This window comes from Oryx dammah, unplaced genomic scaffold, assembly GCF_014754425.2.
Source record: "Oryx dammah isolate SB20612 unplaced genomic scaffold, SCBI_Odam_1.1 HiC_scaffold_23, whole genome shotgun sequence".
Classification (NCBI taxonomy): domain Eukaryota; kingdom Metazoa; phylum Chordata; class Mammalia; order Artiodactyla; family Bovidae; genus Oryx; species Oryx dammah.
The window spans coordinates 108624989-108632718 of record NW_024070207.1 but is presented as its reverse complement, the minus strand read 5'-3'; the positions used below and the strand labels follow the sequence as shown (position 1 = coordinate 108632718).

At 40.1% G+C, this 7730-nt stretch overlaps 1 non-coding gene across 1 annotated transcript; it reads left to right on the top strand.

The window, feature by feature from the left end:
- The first annotated feature begins 827 nt into the window (after window positions 1–827).
- On the top strand, window positions 828–899 carry TRNAC-ACA. The gene has a single exon. It is a non-coding gene; the product is annotated as a tRNA-Cys (tRNA).
- The last annotated feature ends 6831 nt before the right edge of the window (window positions 900–7730 follow it).

Here is a 7730-nt window from a genome sequence, read left to right as displayed (position 1 = left end):
AAACCACCACAATATTGTAAAGTAATTAGCCTCCAATTAAAATAAATAAACTAATTTAATAAAAAAAAGAAACCATTGCTCCCATTTTAATAGTGCAAGCAAGCTGAAGAAATTAGACATACATAATTCTTAAGCCTGCAAGAGAACTGAAGATGCAAATAAATCCAAATAGACTAAATTCCAGAAAGCTCTTAGGAAGGAAGATGTGTAATGGTACACATCAGCTTTTACCTTGATGGAGCAGTAAGATGGGAAGGTATCAGCCATAGATGGAGTTAGGGAAAAACTAGCCAGATTTTAAACAAACTTTTCATGGGGGTGAGTGGGATGAAGAATGAATGAGAATCGTGCAGTGTTCCAGCTGTAGAGTGAGCCTGCCCTGATCTGCCAACCCTTTCCTACAAACTTATCCTGAGTGCACAGCAGTTGAAGTCCCAGTGTCAAACTGAACTGGCAAAATCTGTGCATATTTATTGTATATCAATTTTACCTCAATTTGAAAAAAAAAAGCCTTGCAAAAAATAAACAGAAGTAGAAGGACTCTTGGGCTGATGTAAAGTTGAACTATGGGGTCCTAGAAACTGGACAGAAGGGCATAAAATAGAATTGTTCATTCTTTTGGGCAAATCTCCACTGGTGTTTTATAATTGTATTAGAATTTAGCGGTGACTTAGTATAGAATGTTTATAAGTGCGTCAGTCCCATGTTAATATGGATGACTTTTGGAGATTTCTTTTTTTAACTAACTTTATTGAGGTATGATTGACATACAGAAAGCTGTGCATATTTAGTAAATGCAACGTAATAAACCTGAAGTATACATGTGTTCCCTGGTGGCTCAGATGGTAAAGCATCTGTCTACAATGCAGGAGACCCAGGTTCGATCCCTGGGTTGGGAAGATCCCCTGGAGAAGGAAATGGCAATCCACTCCAGTACTATTGCCTGGAAAATCCCATGGACAGAGGAGCCTGGTGGGCTACAGTCCAAGGGGTTGCAAAGAGTCGGACACAACTGAGCGACTTCACTTTCACTTTCACTTTTATACATGTGTGAAACCATCACTGCAATTTGTGCTGTAAATATATCTATCACAACTACAAAAGTTTCTTCCTGCCCTCTTTATTTATTATTTTTGTGTGATTAGAAACACTTAAGTGTAACTTCAAATCAAGAAAAGCCAAAAGCAATCACAAAACCCATTTGTCTCTGCAATAAATAGTATTGTTGGTATTTCACAGGTTAAATATAAAGACAATTTTATTTTTTATTTTTGACAATTTTAATTGTATCTACACAGTTTTGTTTTAAATTTGCACAGGAACATGTATGTGCTTAAATTTTTAAAATACTAAAGTGTACCAAAATACGTAAATTGCAAAATGAATTTCTCCCTTCTCAGTGATACTCTCCAAAATTTCACTTCCCAAGAGTCTTTAAAGTCTTTAAAATGCTGGATGTATTTTTTCAGGTTTTGTTTATGAAAACAAACTCAGAGGATTCTCCTGTAGTAAAACAGTAAATTGTATACCAAATTTTTGGTATGCCATTTAAGTCATTTCTTAACCTTCAAGACATACAGACACATAACAGCAACAACAATGACAAAGGCCATCTTTGCTTAGAGTTTTCTTTACTCTCACAATTATGCCTTGATCACCTGAAGGAAAATGCTGAGCTCAGCTAGTATAGATTTATAATGGAAAAAGATAAGAGTCTCCGCTTCCAAGAAGTATGCCTAGTGAGGACAAGACAAATGTCGGGAGCCAGAGTGAGGAATCCCACCCGTGACAAGGTCATGCGGAAGGAAGCCTGACAAAACGCAAGGACGTGTTCGGCTTCAGGGATTCCCCCTGGAAATTCCTGAGCATCCACCCCCCAAGACCAGAATCTGCCTACTTTACTATGTTATGCTTTCCACCTACTCTTCTGTCATTAACAGGGGACTGTCCCCCCCACCACCTTTTTCTGGAAAAAATTAGAGCTTTTAGATAATTAATCTCCTGGGCATAATACGACTGTTTCAATCCAAAAACCCCTCTGATGGCTTTCTAGCCTGCCTGCAGGCTGCGCATGTGATTGTTTGAGGCCTCCCGACTGTGGGGGGCACAGGAAACTTAAAACATCCTAGGAATGTCGAGACTTCCGAGGAGTCAAAAACATTAGAATAGGACCGATTAAAGGTTTCATTTGTTGAGCCAATACTTGCAGCCAAATTTTCATATCTTTTATTTTTAGGTATAGTTGGTATATAGAAAAACAGGTAGTAGACCTGGTATTAGCAACACTAGATCTTTGAGTTAAGTACTTTCTTTGTTATAACCCACTGCACTTTTGTTCTATAGGAATGTAACTTTTTTGTACTTTGAGAGTGATGCAGAGTAAAGAGGAAACACTTCTAGGGAAAAGGAGTTTTCTGGACAATTATCCAGGAAGAGAGCCATAAAAATGTTAACAAGCCTCCTCTTGGCCAGAAGATAATGTAAACCACCTGAGACCTTTTGTATACGGGAGGGTATGCAAAAAGAAAGCCTTGTCTCAATGAGGGTCAGGACTGCTGCCCCTGCATAACTCTTTTTCTTTATGTACAACTTGGGGTATATAAGCTGATTTTGAAAAATAGTTTTTGGAGTCTTGCACTGATACTGGGCTTCCCCATGTCGTTCTTTTCTTTTTCCGGCTGAATTCCCATCTGGAGCAGGGAGGGTCATCATGTCTACTTATTTGTCCCAGCTTCTAAGATCCATAAGAGAGAGAGCCCAAGGCGGGGCACTCTCCGATATTCAAACAGATGCCGGTGGCCTAACGTAGATGGTGCAAGTTCCTTGTCTGGAACTTTATTGGTCTTCCACATAATCCAAGTTATTCAGCCTCTTCTCTCCACCTAAATTTCCTACTATATTATTTTCTTCCTAATCTAATCTTATATTAATAAATAAGTTTTTCTCACGCTGATGCCGTCCACCCTTCGAATTCCCTGGATCCACCAGGGCTGGACCCCGGCAGACAAATAAGAAATGACTTAGATACAGTGAAATAAACCAAGTACCAGACAGGAAGAGTAACTGTATATCATGTTGGATACATAAGCACTGGTAAATTTAAAAAGTTTCGGTTGCCTCAGCAGTTGGAAATTGCTGATATCTAATAACAAAGCTTCTGCGTTGTACTTTGGAGATTGATGAAGTCCAGTCAGGAGTGCTGACTGTTCAAGCACGGGCATGGGCATGAGTGCTCAACCACCTACCTGCCAAGGTTGGTTGCCATGAAGCTGCTTATATGCCCGCGTGAACTTGGTTGGAAAATCAGTAGTTACTCAGGGAAATTTCTAGGATCTCTGTGATTCATATGGTCTAGTCTTAAATATCCAGTTTTGTTTTTGTGTGGTTTTGTAGCTTGCCAAGTAATACAAAAAATAATGCACAAAATAAGAGCCTCCTCATTAATTCCTCCAGCAAGATAAAGTGTTAACTTGATTCTCTTGTCTATGTACTATTACTACATGACATGCGTGTGTGTGTGTGTGTGCTTAGTCACTCAGTCGTGTCCGATTCCTTGTGACCTTTGGGCTGTAGTCAGCCAGGCTCCTCTCTCCATGCGATTCTCCAGGCAAGATTACTGGAGTGGGTTGCCATTCCCTCCTCCAGGGGATCTTCCTGACCTGGGGATTGAACCCACGTCTCCTGTGTCTCCTGCAGTGCAGGCGGATTCTTTACATGCTGAGCCACTGTCACATTATGTGACATATTATTAAAAAAAGGCTTACAAAGGAGATCAGTCCTGGGTGTTAATTGGAAGGACTGATGTTGAAGTGGAAACTCTAATACTTTGGCCACCTGATGCGAAGAGCTGACTCATTTGAAAAGACCCTGATGCTGGGAAAGATTGGGGGCAGGAGGAGAAGGGGACGACAGAGGATGAGATGGCTGGATGGCATCACCGACTCAATGGACATGGGTTTGGGTGGACTCCGGGAGTTGGTGATGGACAAGGAGGCCTGGCATGCTGTGGTTCACGGGGTCGCAAAGAGTCAGACACGACTGAGTGACTGAACTGAACTGAACAAACATATTAAAATATTAATAGTAATTGAAATAGAAAGTTACCCTCTGAGAAAGTAAAATTCTGTAACAAGGGAATTACATGCAAAGGCATATGCTAAAGTATGGTAGTCTTAATTCAGCTACTGTGAAATCATTTTTGCACGTATTACATCCAGCAATCCAAATTCCTACTGAGGAAAATATGTTACAAAACCACATTTCCTCCCATTGTCAGTCCAAGTGAGAGTTGGGCAGCCAACAGTGGGATGTCTAGCATAACCATTGTGACATTTTAATATGTTAAGTTTGGGAAAGATTAAAATCTTCTGAATTTAAAATTTCTTTAAGGTGACAGTATTTTATATTGGCAGTTATCAAGAGAAATACAAATGACCAAATGCCTTGAAGTGTAAATTTCCCAGTTCTACAGTGTTTGTTTCTGTTTTATTCAGCCTTGATTCTGGAGATCTTAGAGTACCAGAAGGAAATACACTATGTCTTATGAGCTATACAAAAATGTGTAATGGATGGTGTGTGCCCACAAAAGCACCATTGTTTATGAGGGAAGAGATGAAACACATAATAAAAATCTATAAACAAGGATGAGGTGAGACAGCCAAGGCTTCACCGGAGAAATTAACATTTGCATTGGGTAGGCTCTCTTCAAAGTGCTAAAGCTTCTTAAATTTGTACAACTATAGATAAAATAACCAAATAATTACAATATGGATTCATTTTTCTGATGTCTAAGATAATAAGCAGGTATCAAATAACTAAATTTTCCAGGTAATGGAAACCTCCCCTTTTAGCAGCCACTTTGATTAAGGATTTTTCTAAATAATATTAGATGGCTTATATTATCTCTAAATTAACACACATGATATCATTTAAACTTAGGAAACAAGCACATTATTGAGTTAATCAATTATTGCATTGCATTATAAGTTCTGATTTCCTCAAAAGAAACAAGTCATAGGGTAACTTATACTTGATTTAGATGGACTCAATCTACTACTTTCATTTTTATACTTTATATTTTGATCTGTGTGGGGTTGGGAGAGGAATGGTGAGGATAGAATTTCTAAATGTTTTGAAAAAGAAAAACACTCGTATTCTCTGCATCTAGTATATGTGCTGCCGAAGCAAGTGCAATATTCTTATTTGTGCAGTGGCTCTGTCTTTGTATTTATGTACATTTGTGTATAAAGATACTTTTTGCTGAATCACTTGGAAGGGAATTGTGATACCACATATATCACCATAGATACCCTGAGATCAAAGTTTAAAACCAAACTATCATTACTCAAAACACACAAATTTATTAGTTTAACAATATTATTATAGTCCACTACCCCAATATTAGCGGTTCAAACAGTAAAGAATCTGCTCGCATTGTGGAAGACCCAGGTTCGATACCTGGGTCGGGAAGAACCCCTGGAGAAGGAAATGGCAACCCACTCCAGTATTCTTGCCTGGGAAATTCCATGGACAGAGGAGCCTGGCGGGCTACAGTCCATGGGGTTGGAAAGAGTCGGACATGACTGAGCGACTAACACTTTCTTTTCACTTTCACCCCAATATCACAAATAACGTTTTTGTGTTTTTAAAAAACTGCAGGAGTCTGTATTGTATTTAGTAGTCATGTTTCTAAGGTGTCATTTAATCCAGAAATTACCACCTCACTTGTGTTTCATTTCATTGACATTTTGGCAGTATCTAGGTTTTATGGGGCTTTCCAGGTGGCTCTAGTGGTAAAGAACCTGCCTGCCAATGAAGATGTAAGAGACGCAGGTTTGATTCCTGATTTGGGAAGATTCCCTGGAGGAGGGCATGGCAACCCACTCTAGTATTCTTGCCTGGAAAATCCCATGGACAGAAGAGCCTGGTGGGCTACGGTCCATAGGGCTGCACAGAGTAGGACATGACAAGCGACTTAGCATGCACACAGTTTTTATAGACTGTTCTACAATCCAAATTTCTCTAATTGTTTTAATTTGATTAGATTCAGATCAAATATTTTTGGTTTGATGTCTATAATAAAAACGTGTGTTTTCTTTGTTTTACATCAAGGAGACACATGTCAGTATGCCGCATTATTGGGGATGCTATGTTGATAACAGTTTAGGTAGAGTTCTCCACATTTTTTTTTCTAATGGTACCCTTTTCTTTTTCTGGTATATAAAATCAGTGGGGTGAAATTTTTTAATACAGTGAATACTCAAGTCCCCAAGAAATTTCACCCAATCATTTTAGAATACATGGATGAGTGTGTGCATGCTAAGTCACTTCAGTCGAGTCCAACTCTTTGCAAATCTGTGGACTGTAGCCCACCAGGTTCCTCTGTCCATGTGATTCTCCAGGAATGAATACTGGAGTGGGTTGCCATGCCCTTCTCCAAGGATACATGGATGATCCCTACCTAAATCAATTATGCCTTTCCATTGCTAATTTGACTTTCTGCTTTATTCCATTTATTTTCTATGTCTTCCTTCTATAAAAACATAACTTTCCCTTCCTTTAGCATTCCTTCTTCTTGAGTACTACTATGGACTCAATAGACTTCCCAGATGGCACAATGGTAAAGAATCTGCTTGCCAATGCAGCAGACACAGGTTCAATCCCTGGGTTGGGAAGATCCCCTGGAGAACTCAATGAATTCTTTCCCCAGTTATCTGCCTTTATTGTCATTATCCTGTTTGATGCTCAGTTCAGTTCAGTTCAGTTCAGTCGCTCAGTCGTGTCCGACTCTTTGTGATCCCATGAATCACAGCACGGCAGGCCTCCCTGGCCATCACCATCTCTTGGAGTTCACTCAGACTCACGTCCATCGAGTCCGTGATGCCATCCAGCCATCTCATCCTCTGTCGTCCCCTTCTCCTCCTGCCCCCAACCCCTCCCAGCATCAGAGTCTTTTCCAATGAGTCAACTCTTCGCATGAGGTGGCCAAAGTACTGGAGCTTCAGTTTCAGCATCATTCCTTCCAAAAAAATCCCAGGGTTGATCTCCTTCAGAATGGACTGGTTGGATCTCCTTGCAGTCCAAGGGACTCTCAAGAGTCTTCTCCAACACCACAGCTCAAAAGCATCAATTCTTCGGCGCTCAGCCTTCTTCACAGTCCAACTCTCACATCCATACATGACCACAGGAAAAACCATAGCCTTGACTAGACGGACCTTAGTCGGCAAAGTAATGTCTCTGCTTTTGAATATACTATCTAGGTTGGTCATAACTTTTCTTCCAAGGAGTAAACGTCTTTTAATTTCATGGCTGCAATCACCATCTGCAGTGATTCTGGAGCCCCAAAAAATAAAGTCTGACACTGTTTCTACTGTTTCCGCATCTATTTCCGATGAAGTGATGGGACTGGATGCCATGATCTTCGTTTTCTGGATGTTGAGCTTTAAGCCAACTTTTTCACTCTCCTCTTTCACTTTCATCAAGAGGCTTTTTAGTTCCTCTTCACTTTCTGCCATAAGGGTGGTGTCATCTGCATATCTGAGGTTATTGATAATTCTCCCAGCAGTCTTGATTCCAGCTTGTGTTTCTTCCAGTCCAGCGTTTCTCATGATGTACTCTGCATATAAGTTAAATAAGCAGGGTGACAATATACAGCCTTGACATACTCCTTTTCCTATTTGGAACCAGTCTGTTGTTCCATGTCCAGTTCTAACTGTTGCTTCCTGACCTGC